Consider the following 14,563-nt stretch of genomic DNA (forward strand, 5'->3'; position numbering starts at 1 on the left):
AGTGAAATATGTACTAACAAATTAAATAACTTGTGTCCCTGAAAAGCTCTCAGAAGCTAACACTGGAAGCTTAACTGCCAGGCTAGCCCTGGCTAAGATTGTGACATGAGAGTGCGTCAATTTTAAAATAAGGATGTGTATTTCTTGCCTAAGCCTTGTATGTGTGTATGTTCTTGAGATAACACTCTTCCAAAGGCTTCACAAGGGCACACAAATGGCAGTCACATCCCTATAGGTTTTATCACATATCCCAACAGAGTGACATTTTTAGCATGCTTTTCCAAGTTGTTACATTAACAAATTTGCACTGATTTCCTTATCCTGTCGTCTAAAGACCACCTTGTAGTAAGACAGTGAACTTTTACAGCATTTCCGAGCTGATGTACTGTCTAATGTCACAAGTGTCTGCTCGCATTACCTCATGAAGGCTTGAGAAGATTCTACATTGTGCTTTCCATTTGAGCTTGATTTGACAGAATCAGTCCCCACGCTAGCTCATGGCACTTATCAGTTAGTCAGCGTTCCTTGGGGAAGAGAATTTAGAGTGCACCATATTCTGTTTTCAAATCAAGCCCTGTCCCCTTAGGAACTTGGCTGCTGCATTATTAAACAGGGTGCCATCAGCCATACCACCATGCATAAACATTCAGTCAGATAAAAGACTACATCATTATGTTAACTCTTTTTTTTATCAGGTTCATTCATCTTTCAGTGATCTGAAATAGAACTCTGGGGGACAAAAGGAGAAGTTTCCCCTTCAAACATCCGTGTACGTGAGCTTCAGGGAGGAAGAGCAGGAGACGGATGGGACAAACGACCCTTTTTAAAACGTTCACATTACGGAAACGATGAGCGTGTGGAAGAGACAGTTGGATCAAAACTGCAGCTCCAGTCCCTGATCACAACAACCCACTGTATGGCAAGAGAAGCAAGCAAATACATATTTAAGTAGCTGGGCTAAATAATTTGGGAGAAGTGTTTTATGGCATGCATGTGCATTTGGTCCCAACACGCCCCAATCAAAGCAAACGGGAGGAGAGCTTTTGGGGGAGGGGAGCTTTTGGCACCCACTTCTACAACCCTACCAGCCTGAGGATGTGGCTCTCCCATCCCCCTCAGACCCCAAGGATGACTCTGTTCTGGGGAAAAGTAGAACCCTCCTACTTCACAGCCATGCAGATGCATGCAAGCCAAAAAGATTTGGCTATAGACCCTTTAAGTATTGGAGATACTTAACTTGAAAGGGAACCTCTGCCGGCCTTCTTGAGCTTTCAGATGATTCTGGTCCTTTGCTGAGATAACATCTACCATAGCTCAGCCTGAAGGGTCCATGGGGCGCTGTCCAGGGTCCTGCTTTGACTTGATGGGAAGAAGTACTGCTTACTGTTTCCCCAAGCCTCAGCAGAACGTGATATTTCATTAGCTCTCCCCTCTCTTCAACAAGCGAGACACTATTTTCCTAGTGTTTTAGAAAAGCTGAGAGTAACAGGAGAAGCTATGACAGTTTGCAAAATGCTGGTGCCATACATGAATGCAGTTGCTTATTCACATCATTTAGATTGTTGTAATTCCACCCCCCCCCCAAGGATCAAATTATTCCATGAGATGGTTGTGGAATTGTCAAGCAAATCATTCCCAAACTCATTATGTTTCAGTTCACACATTACTATGCCTAGTGAAGTCAGATGTGGATTCTCATGTTAGGAAGATCTTGGGGGGGGGGGGCTCAATAGCCATGGTAAGCGAATTCCTGCATTCAAATAAATGTGAAATGAGACCACCCGATGTGGGTATTACCCTCTACGTAAAAGTGGGGGAACAGGAGAGGGAGCTGTCAGGGGTGAGCTACAGGATACAACCCAATTTAGCCAGGGAGACAGGGAGCAAACCAGCTCTCAGATCCAAGGGTAAAGTCAGTGCCAATGAACAAACACGATTCAAAACCAATAGAAGATGCAGAAGTGCACCAGAATCACGAAGACCATGGCTGGATCTAGACCCATCAAAGAAACGTGCATTCAAACGCGTTGTAAATTTCATAGAGGGAAATCACGTTGACGAAAGACGGGACTCCACAGCGTCATCTGGTGTCACAATGTTATAATGCATATAAAACCCCTTTTCTTTACTAATGTAGCTGAGTCCCATGCAGCTCAGAAAGGCCCCAACCTGTAAAGAAGGAGCAGAGAACCTCCAACCCTCTGGATGCCATTGAACTGCATCTCCCATCATTCCTGGCCATTGATCATGCTTGCTAGGGCTGATGGGAGCTGTAGTTCAGCACTTTCTGGAGGGCCAAAGGTTCCCCGCTGCGGCTGTAAAGGAAGCCTTTTATAGCCCTTCCCTTCTAGGAGGGTCCAAAGATCAGGCGTGAAATGGGGCAGGGCCTGTCTGGATGTAGTTTTCTGTGTTTACTGTTCTGGCCAATGCTACAGCCTGCTGTTATGAGGCCCACTAAACGGGGCAGGTGCACAGAGTTCCAAGGATCCCTCATTCTAGGACTGGCAGCTCCTGGCGGAAGCACATGACAATAGAATTTTGTCAAAGCCTTAATATGCATGTGCACATTCCTGGATATTTTGCTCGGCTTATTATTCTTAGCAGACCTTGTGAGCAGGAGAAGGTATTGCAATGCAGTGGTGCAGGTCACAGCAAGACACTTCCAGTGACCACCCAGAGAGTCATAGATGTTTAGGGCGGTAGCACACAGGTGCAACATCACCATAAGTGTTAGCATGGGTGTGCCAGAGTCACACAGCCATGAGGGGCAGCCCCTTTCCATTTCCCAGGCAGTGTGAAACGGGATGCCTCTGCCACTAGGACTAATACTCAGTAGGCCTACAGGAAAGAAGAGGTATTTGTTTTTTCAGAGGCCCACAAGAAACAATTATCGAGGTGGACCTTTTATTTCAAATGTATGGAAACAGCCAGTGCTTTTTTTCTTAGGGGACGCAGGGGTACACAGACCCCTAAACATGTTGTGAATCTTTGTACTTTTACTGTATTTATTTTTCCTGATTTCAACTGTAAAATGGTGATTTTCTTGAGTCAAAATGAGAGTACCCCTAAGCGTATTTTTTATATATATGGGGGGGGGGAGCACTGGAAATGAGATTAAAATGTCTGCTTCCCACCTGAAACCATTTCTAGCAAGACACGGTTTCTTGGTAGGACTTTTGGGCAGAGGTACCACTCTGCGGAACGAGCACCTGAAAGAATGTGCATTAGCATGTACGGGGCCACCCTGATAAGACCATTAAATACAGAGTCTACTTAACTGCCCTGCTGATTCTCAGTAAAATCACCATCAGATTGCCCTGGTTCTACCTGGGTGGCCTTCACTGCGCTATGCTAAGACACCATCTCAGCTGAACCGGAACTTACCACAGCTCCCTTCTGAAAACTCTGTTGGTATAAGTAGGGAAATGGACTAAATTCTGCTTCCAATTTCCAAACATATGTACTTCGATGAATATTAAATGGTAGACCCATATCATCATCATGAATTATTTACTTTGTCGAAAGATTTATATATATATATATATATATAAATAAAATAAAAAATAACAACAAGAAGAAGAGAAGGACCAGAGTTTGTTTTGGAGCATGAAACTCCAGTGTAATTGAGTTTAGAGTGGGAAAACCTCTAAAGAGGCCAGGGCCCCAGAGAGTTCCCTGAAACCCACCTGTCATCTGATATTACATCACGGCTCAAACAAGCCATGCCTTCCTGTTCCCGCAAAAGCCTTCTGTGACCAGAGGGGAGGGGGGAGGCTGGAAAAAAAGAATTGAATCTGCTGTGAAGGAGGGGGGAGAAGAGGAAAAAGAACTCGGCAACAGCTGTACCATGTCAGCAGAAATAATTATCGGAAACTCAGCCTCTAAGGGATGCTCGGCTGAGTCTTCATTCAGCAAGGTGTCATTAGTTAGGGCTGGGGGGGAACTCCCTGCCTGAGACCCCAGATAGCCGGTGCCAGTCAGTGTAGACGTTACTACTGCCTAGATCATAGAATCGTAGAATTGTAGACATGGAAGAGACCCCAAGGGTCATCCAGTCCAACCCCCCTGCAATGCAGGAATCTCAGCTGAAGCATCCACGACAGATGGCCACCCAAGCTCAGCTTAAAAAGCTCAAATGAAGGAGAGTCCACAACTTCTTGAGGGAGACCATTCCACTGTCAGACAGCTCTCACCATCAGATAGATAGACCAATGGTCTAACTCAGTACAAGGCAGTTCCTATGTTCTTCCTATGTTCCTATTGGTTTTTTAGCTTGCTTTGTGGTGCCATTCAGCAGGAGGGTGATGGAGGGCTTGGGCTGTGCTCTTTAATCAAAGCAGAATGAGCAGGGAATGAAATTAACACCTTGAAGGATTTGATTAGGAAAAGGTGAATCGTTCCTAAATAATACTATGAACAAATCCAGGTTTTTTTTTAAGTTGGTTGTGTTTTGTTTTTTTTAAAGAAAAGATTTCACAGCCAGAAGAAGGCTACTCCGTCTGCCTGCACAAGTTGTGTTAAGATTAAATGAAAAACAAGCTACAATTTAAGAACTTGGACCCCCTTGAACTAAATGATTGTTCTAGGAAGATATGAATAGCTCAGGGAATTGGTGGTAAAAATCTACAGAGCCTTTACGTTTGGATGGCTGATGTGAACCAGATTCTCTGTTGTCTTAACCCTATTAGCTTCCATCCATTGACTTCTGTTGATGTGATCAGGCTTGTTGGTCTAGCCTTATTCAGAAATTAGCGTACCTATGTGGCAGTACCTTTGTACTTACTGGCCTGATCCCAGTATAAAATCCACGTATTTAAGTCAGACACTGGCCCCCTTTTTGAGAGAGCCAGTAGGTTGCTAAACAGTAGCAAGTTCCACACCTGTTCTTGCAAAACCTCAGGGTCTGAGACTAGGGTTTCACCTGGGAACATGCATGCTCAGAACCCCTTGAAGCCACCCAAGCAACAGGGTCATGTTGTGACACCAGGACAATCTGAAGTCTCTGGTTGGCTAGGCATGATATAAATACTAGGAGCCTGGTGTTTTGCCCATGTCTGCTCAACAGAGCAATACTTCTACAATGCCTCTATTGCATGTCAGGCTCCAATTGCTTCTCCCATAACTCAAGCTGAGGAAGCTTAGACCCAGGAGCTAAATTGTTAGTATATCACGCCTACGATGCTGCAGATGAGATAGGTGTACCGGTAAATCACATGCCAGTCTGGGAAGAGTGTGGGAACAGAAGACAGTCTTATCTCTTCCACTGAATGTACTGTTGTACTGTACTTAGGCTTTTACTTGTTCCTGTTCTTCTCTCGGAGCTGGAGACGCCATGATTCCTTTGTCTGTACATAGTGTGTAAATAAATACGTAGATTAGCTCTACGATGCCTCACGCTTCTTGCTGTGTTATGCTAGAAGATTAGTGTGCATATATCATTTGATATGACAGAGGATGAGATGGTTGGACAGTGTTCTTGAAGCTACTAACATGAGTTTGGCCAAACTGCAGGAGGCAGTGAAGGATAGGCGTGCCTGGCGTGCTCTGATCCATGGGGTCACGAAGAGTCGGACACGACTGAACGACTGAACAACAACAACAACAAAATCATTTGATATATGTTGCTGAAGTGCGCTGGAGAAGAAGGAAAATGCCTTTACCAGAGCTGAGCATCCTGGAGGACGCTCAGAGTTCGGGGGCTGCAGAAGGGGCACCCCAGGGTGTTTTGCAACATAAATGTGGCCCTCCAATCATCTCTATCTGGCCCCAGGCTATATGCCTCCCTCCCCAGCCCTGCATCCTACCCATCTTGAGTATTTTTACCAGGCTGAAATGTGTCCTTCGGCTCTTGCTTACTGTGCAGAGGTGAACTTTTCATTTTTCGCTTGGTCCCCTTCTGATTCTGGCCCTGGCTGCCATTGGCATGTGGCCATAGGCGTCAACTTGAACAAAATATTGGGGCGGCCCCCTTTCTGCCCACTGGTTTGCCTCCTGCCCCCACCCACTGCCCACTCGCCTGCTCACCTCTCCTACCAGCCTTCCTGCCTGCCTCTCCCCAGCTGCCCCAGACACCAGCTTGCAGAAAATATTATCAGTGTGTCTGTGAAGGGACCAGGGCCCCATAGAGTTGGTGTCTGTGCATGTGGCTCCCACAAGGTTACCCAGAAGAAAATGGCAGCCCTCGGACTGAAAAAGGTTCCCCACCTTTGCTCCAGGCCTGAGCAATGAGACCAGACAAAGGGAAGGTTTTTGTTCCCATTTGGCCAAGGCTAGACTATGTGGGGGTAGGAAGAAAAGGACGCCAGGTCCAATTTAAAGGGGCCCATTGGCAAACAGCCCTCTGGCAGGTTCTGTTCCGTCTTCGTATAGTCCTAGCAGCTCCTGACAAGCTGTTCATCCATGCAAACTGCGAGATTGTGTTGAGACTTTTTAAAGAAACCAAACATATTGTTCTTGAAAGATGCAACTGATAGGCATCAGCTCACCTGCTTAGCAAGCCGAGTGAAGCCATCTGATTAGATTTGGTTATTGGTTTATTTCAGAAATATTTCCCTAGGGGCCAGATTGCTTAGAAAATTGCTCTTGGCAGGCCATATCTGTTACATCTCTGTTATTATCTCATACAAACGAATCTTCTCCTCTCTTCTTCTTTTTTAAAAGTGTCCTTTCAATTACTCTAGTAATTATCAGCCGCAAGAGGACAAGTGGTGAATAAAGTATTTACAGGTTCCCCCAGTCCTGTAGACTACAGCCTGCAAACCGACTGCCTACAGGAGATCTCCTCTTCAAAGAGCCATCCCGCTGTAGCTGTCTTTGGAATTATGTTTGCTGCAAGTATTTTTGCCAATTTCTCTGAAACTCTAGCGTGGCCACGGAATTCAGGCTCATTGAAAAGACCGAACTCAGAAGGAGGCAACCGCTGAGAGACGTATACACAAAACCTCAATCCACTTGGAGTTTGAGCTCCTCTGCCAAGAATGGCAGTTAGTATTTCATTTACTGTAGTTGTCCTTGTAGCTTATTATTCCAGGAAGGGGGGTTGGGGGGTCGGCAAAGAAAGTTGTGTTGCATACAACCTGAAGCCTCGAATTATGTCCCACTCCTAGGAGTGGTTTAGGAACCATCATAAACAAAAAGATGAAGTCCTTGTTGCTGGGTTTTTTTGGGGGGGCGAGGGGTGCCCACTTTCTGGGGAGAATCTTTCCCATACCAAAATCAAGACAGCATTGTGTTATTGCCACAGAGGTGGTAAAAACAGAGGTACCGTATTTTCCGGCATATAAGACGACTGGGTGTATAAGACGACCCCCAACTTTTCCAGTTAAAATATAGAGTTAGAGATATGCTCGACCGCAGATTCTCCACCCAGTGTATAAGACGACCCCCGACTTTTGAGAAGATTTTCCTGGGTTAAAAAGTAGTCTTATACGCCAGAATATACAGTATATATATTTTACAGGCTTTGAAAGACAAATTGCTCCTGCATTGAAACGATCACCACCACCGCCCTTTGCCTTCTGCAGTCAAAACGAGATGAACTTAATAGGCTTAGACAAATCATTATTTTATTTTACCATTCATGTCAGTTTGGCATGTGTTTATTACTGGTGCAAGAAGGCATCATTCTCCATTTCAGCCTAATCTATCACATGCCCAACTGTTTCTATTTATCTGCAATTCGTCTTCCACTAAAAACTATATTCTTCCTCTCAGCCATGAAGCTTATGTAGTGGTCTTGGGCCCGTCATAGAATTATAGAATTGTAGAGTTGGAAGGGACCACAAAGCTCATCTAGTCCAACCCCTGGAATGTAGGTTTTTTTTGCCCAACATGGGGCTTGGACCCATGACCCTGAGATTACGAGTCTCATGCTCTGCCTACTGAGCTATCCTATCCACAGGGCCTCTCAGCCAACCCTATCTCACAGGGACTAAATGAGGAGGAAGAGAACCATGCACACCACTTTGAGCTCCTTACAGAAAAGATGGGATAAAAACAGCAACAACAATACTGATTTTCAACATTGAGCAAATGTTTATTTACTGCTTATACTTACAGGCTACTTCAGGGAAGGGCCATTGCTCACTAGCATTGCATCGGCCTTGCATGCCTGAGGTCCCAGGTTCAATCCCTGGCATCTCCAGGTAGGGCTGAGAGCGCGCCCCCCCCCGCCTGAAACCCTCGAGTGCTGCTGCCAGTCAGTGTTAGACGATACTGATATGGGGCAACGGTCTCACTCAGCATAAGGCAGCTTCCTATGTTCTCAGCCAATACTATGTTGTTGTTAGCAATGAAACAGGATAAGAAACAAGAACAGGTGATAAGTGCAAGTATTTCAAATACATAATCTAATAACGCAGAAGGTGGGATATGAAAGTTCAAGGGCACATTCATAGGGCAATGCAGCCGTCAAATACGCAAGGAAAGATTAGACAGCTAAATCTCCCTTGCTAGGTTTTTTCCGCCACTGGATGGCAGACTTGCCCTCCAAATTACAGAAGTCAGCACATTTCTGATTAATGTGCCATCATTTTCTTATCTTTCTGATACTGTTTTAGGGTTGGCTGTAAATGTGGTGTTCCAGTTCAGATTTGGGATCAAGGTTGCACTGGTTACAAGTGTTCAAGTTTACATCATTCAGAGAGGCCTGTGAGTTGCCAAGTAACACCACTGTATGCAGAACCCAAGGCGGATTTCACAAGTGCCACTTCAAAGCACTTTTGAGTCTCTCGCCACTCTTGGTGTGAGCATATGTGAAAGACAGAAATGCAGTTTTAAATGCACTTGTATCAGGTTTTCAGTCCCCCTGCTGACCAGGTAGGAAGCGAGATTTATAACTGCATGCCAATGCTCTTTATATTTTTCAATTTTACCCGCCGGAGGTGTGCTTGTTTTTAGTTTTCCAGCCACCAGTTTGTTATACAGAGAAACAGAGGTGTGTTTGTGTAGACAGAAAGGAAGCTGCTAGTCACACAAAAGGTATAACACAGGGGTAGGCAACCATAAGGCCCGGGGGCCGGATGCAGCCCAATCGCCTTCTCAATCCGGCCTGCGGACGGTCTGGGAATCAGCGTGTTTTTACATGAGGGAATGTGTCCTTTTATTTAAAATGCATCTCTGGGTTATTTGTGGGGCATAGGAATTCGTTCTTTTTTTTTCCTTTTCAAAATATAGTCCGGCCCACCACATGGTCTGAGGGACGGTGGACCGGCCCACGGCTGAAAAAGGTTGCTTATCCCTGGTGTAGCAGCTAATCAGGGGTCAGCACAAGTGCACCCTCTCAAGATGTGGGGTCTTAAGGTAAAGGTAAAGGGACCCCTGACCGTTAGGTCCAGTCGCGCATGACTCTGGGGTTGCGGTGCTCATCTCGCGTTACTGGCCGAGGGAGCAGGCGTACAGCTTCCGGGTCATGTGGCCAGCGTGACTAAGCCGCTTCTAGCAAACCAGAGCAGCGCATGGAAACGCCGTTTACCTCCCCGCCGGAGCGGTACCTATTTATCTACTTGCACTTTGACGTGCTTTCGAACTGCTAGGTGGGCAGGAGATGTGGGGTCTTGGCAGCTGCCTAATCATGCAGATTTGTGACACTAGCCATAGAGCATGTGCAGAGTGCAGTAGGCTTGATTCGTTGGTGACTCCAGTTCAAAGGAACAGGTAATGTGAAAGAAGAAGAAGAGTTTGGATTTGATATCCCGCTTTTCACTACCCGAAGGAGTCTCAAAGCGGCTAACATTCTCCTTTCCCTTCCTCCCCCACAACAAACCTGAGTGGGGCTGAGAGACTTCAGAGAAGTGTGACTAGCCCAAGGTCACCCAGCAGCTGCATGTGGAGGAGCGCAGACACGAACCCGGTTCCCCAGATAACGAGTCTACCGCTCTTAACCACTACACCACGCTGGCTCTCTGAGACCTCTGCCTCTGAGACCTGGGGCAGCCACTGACAGTCAGAGTAACAGTGGGGTAGGAGAGCTGAAAATAATGCCAATATATTTCACATCTGGCAACCAATGTGTCCCTTTGGTTTCTGATAGTACATGGATAGACAAGTCTACAAAGCCTGGGACATAAAATTTCATGGCCCTTCTAGCAGCTATGGTGGCTCATTTACGAGACAACAATGCTTTTAGCAGTAACTCTAGAAGTTTATACCGGTACTTGATTCTGACCAAACTAAGTCTCCTATCTACAATAATAAAGTGCAAGTGTCTCTGCGTCCAGTCCCTGTGTCCGTGGGAATGCGCTACTGCACATATGCCCCACGGACAGCCATTGGGACTTGGAACGCTGAGACTTCGGGCGGCCGGGCGGAACTGTAGAAGCGGCGGGTGCGCGCTCTTACTTCTAAGCTGCCGAGCTGGCTACGTCATGCGGCTCTCGCGTTGTTAGAAAAAAAAATGAGATAGGCCCTAAGTGAGAGCCGCTCAGTCAGCTCTGCGCATGTCCCCGACGTTGCTAGGGCAACAGTTTGACCACATATGTTCTAGCGCCCGTTAATTTAACGGGGTTAATGTACTAGTATATATATATATGTTTTGCTCTAGGAGGCTTACCTAGTGCCTCCCAAGGTGAGCTAAGCCTGGCAGGACAGCTTACTCTATGGTCTTAACCCCTTCCTGCATTAATTACCGGTACACTTAAGCAGGCTGGCTATATAAGGCTGGTTATCCCACTTACAGCTTGTTAACAGTTGCTGGGAATTCTAACTCTGTGAGGGATAAACTACAGGGCCCAGTATTCTTTGAGGGAACAATTGTGCTTGAAATATGCTTTAAAGGTATAGTGTATACACAGGAAGACTTATGTAGCCAACTGAGATCTGGCATTCAGAAGACTTATGATGATCTTCCTGTTCAGGATTGCCTTTGAATTCTGGAGGTGAGATAAAGCCGGCTTTTATTTAATTCAGTGGGACTTGCTTGGAGCGCCTGTTTTGGTTTGTATGTTTAAGTGACCTTGTAAAAATGGTTTTATAAGACTATTAATGTATTACAGCACAGTTCTAACCCTATTTATTCAGAAGTGAACCCTACTGAATTCAGTGGGGCTTACTCCCAGGTAGGGATGGAAGAATCTGCCAATTTCAGTTTTCTCATTTTTCCAATCTTAAATTTAGTTTGTCACATTTTTTGCAGTGATTTGCATTTAAAAAAAGAAAAGAAAGCTCATAAAAAATTCTTAATTTTAATTTAGTTTAGTTTAGTTTAATTCCTCCTAATAAACATATTTTTATATACAGGTTTTTTTTAAAGCAGGCACAGGGCCTTCTCAGCAGTGGCACCATCCCTGTGGAACACCCTCCCTTCAGATGTCAAGGAAATAAGCAACTATCTGACTTTTAGAAGACATCTGAAGGCAGCCCTGTTTAGGGAAGTTTTAAATGTTTTATTATGTTTTTACTATTCTGCTGGGAGCCAAAACCCAGCCACATGGCTGCTGCAGTAATAATAATAATAATAATAATAATAATAATAATAATAATACACATTTTTTACAAGCAGCTCCTCCTCATATAATGAATTTTGTATGTTCTTTTCCTTAATATATTCATTTTCAGGCACACTTTCCCAATATTTACAAACAGGCACTATGATTCATTGGGAGCAATATGGTCTACAGAGCTATTTATAACACCATGCAGAAAAATTATGGCTGTGTTCAAATGATGACTTAATTATACTCAATGATTTAATGTGAAATGCCATGCATTTTTTTAATTGGCAATCAGACCCGAGCATTAATTATTTTGGGCTGTGCCTTTACTGTTCAATTTCTTTCTATAAAAAAGTAACTGATTCATGCTGTCAGTGTTAAAGGGGTTCATTGCTCCTGCTCTGATAGGGCTGCTAATTCTAGATGGGATTTCTCCCACAAGACCCCTACCTGTCTCCTTTATTTTGTGGATATTTTCCCAAAGCTTGAAGAGGGTAAGAGGTAAAGGTAAAGGGACCCCTGACCATTAGGCCCAGTCATGTCCGACTCTGGGGTTGCGGTGCTCATCTCACTTTACTGGCCGAGGGAGCTGGCAGGTCATGTGGCCAGCATGACTAAGCCGCTTCTGGGGAACCAGAGCAGTGCACGGAAATGCCGTTTACCTTCTCGCCGGCATGGTATTTATTATCTACTTGCACTTTGACGTGCTTTCAAACTGCTAGGTGGGCAGGAGCTGGGACCGAGCAACGGGAGCTCATCCGTTGAAGAGGGTAGAAAAGTTCAAATGTTGAACTTCATGATTTGGATTTCTTACTCAATGGGAAGCTGTTCACTACAACACCAAATGTCTCTACAGAAAGACCTAGAAATAAACCATACTCTCTAAAAGGATCTATGTACCTTTCATTACATGGCTGTTATGTACAACATAACTTCATGGACCTTTTGGTAGATGTAAAGTCTCTCCAGCACCAGAATTAGTTTCAAAGCTTTACCTCAAAACAGTCTTAAAACACTGGGTACAATAAGATCAGTGTTACAAATCACCAAAGTAACACATCGCAAAGAAGAAAAGAAAAAGCAATGAACTTTACTTAGTTCTTTATGGAGTTCAGTAAACTTTCCCCTCTCTGGTCCCAGAGAGAGAATCTAATCTTGTTCATCATCGCCAGAGCTACTTACTATGCAGTGCTGCTGTTACTAGCCATTCCCAACAAAACACACACACACACTGCCTTCTCCTGTTTCAGTTTCCTTCTGTGAGAGCTCTGCAGCTCCTTGGCGATGAGCTTGTCAGGTTTTTGCTGCGTTTGCAGCACCGCATTGAACTGTCCAGAATGCAAGTCTGGGCTGCCCAGGTGACAATCCTTGGCTTCGCTCATGTGGTCCAGAGGAAAGCAGAGCAATACATTTGGCTCCAGCTTGGCTGCAGGAGTTGCCAGAAAGAGGCATACAAGGCGCTCTCCAACTGTCTTAGGGACTCCACTCCAGATTGTGTAGGGTTTACTCCTTTGCCTTACTTCTCCCAAAGGTATCCTGCAAGGCAGGGGATACGGATTGTTCATCAGGGTTTACTCCCAAAGTCTTTCTCATGAATGAGTATGGGCGTAAGGCAGTGGAGGTTGAAGATCAGAGTTTCGCTTCTCCTGGATTGGGCCACTTTCCCAGGTTGATGAGCCCCATCTGCCTCTCATTTCCCTCTACAGCATGTGCAGAAACCACCTTCTTGGCCATTGGACCCTCTATTGGTCTTGTCTGCTCAATCCACCGGAGCCTGTCTTTGCATGAGGGGGAAGTCCTTAACCCACTGAGGGTTTAAGACCCATCGGCTACCCTCGCCTGCCTGGTTTATCCAGCTGGTCGAAGCCGTTTCCCAGGTGTGGCCTCTGTTGCATGCTGGCAGCTTCTTGGAGTCACAGGTGAGGGCTAAGTGTAGGGTGGGGACCAAAGATAGACGAACTACCCCAGAAGGGGCATGATGTGTCCCCACCAGAGGTACTGTCCTAACAGCCTGAAATATACTCGGAGTCAAGTGTGGATTTTATGCTCTTTATTCAGCTCATAGTAGTGAGGAATGCAGTTCGCCCAAAACGTCTGCTTTATATACATTATTTACACAATGGGCCCCACATGATTGGCTAATTCCGGGATACTCCTGTATGCCAATCAGGTTGCGGATTCACTTCCACCTGGAGCTGGATTGGGTGGCTCCTGCGGACCAATCAGACTGCTGCATTCTGGATCCTATTGTTCTAGGACCAATCAGACTGCTGCATTCTGGATCCTATTCAACTCAGTACATAACACAGCCCCTAACAGCCCAATTCATCAGGCCCATCCATGAAGCAAGATGAGGCAAACACCTCAGGGAGCAAGATCCACAGACACAGCCAATCCCAATGATGATGTCCCCCCTTATTCCTGTTGCAGATCTTCCTGCACCCTTACTTCTCTGGCAAGGAATGAGGCACCATTTTGGGGTCCACCTCAGGTGCCCCAATGCCTTGGGCTAGCCCTGCTGGTGCTTTTGCCAGCGTGGAATCTCTTGCCCTAAGGCAAACTTCCCCTTTGCAGCATTTTAAATGCAATGCATTCAAAAACAGTGTTTTAGGTGCATTAAAACTTACAACTTTAACACACAGGATGGTGCAATAGGCAGCCCCTGGGAATTTTTCAGAGTTCATTCAAATAGTTGTGCTATGGGGAAACACCTGCAAAAACTTGTTTCTCCACCTATGGGACCAGATACAGTTTATAAAGTCACTGAACATACGGAAAAACTGCATTGCAGAGGGTTGAGCTAGATGGCCCCAAGGGTCCCTTCTAACTCTGTGATTCTATGAATACATGAGTTTCCCTTCCTATTGCTTATTTGTGTTGTCTTGACCCCCCAGTTATTGGAATGGAGTGTGTTTTGTGTGTGTGTGTGTGTGTGTGTGTGTGTGTGTGCTTGTGCTTGTGTCTGGAGTTTCAAGGAGAGGCATCTGTTAGGATTCGAGGCACAGGGGTGTTAGCAATGTGCTCAGGTTCCCATGTGTTTTGCGATGCCAGGCTGTTTTGTGCAGAGGGTTCTTTCTCCACTGCCAGGGTATGACCTTGTGAGATTTAAGTGTGCATGGCATGGGGCCAGAGAG

This window comes from Lacerta agilis, chromosome 3 (genome assembly GCF_009819535.1).
Source record: "Lacerta agilis isolate rLacAgi1 chromosome 3, rLacAgi1.pri, whole genome shotgun sequence".
Taxonomy (NCBI): domain Eukaryota; kingdom Metazoa; phylum Chordata; class Lepidosauria; order Squamata; family Lacertidae; genus Lacerta; species Lacerta agilis.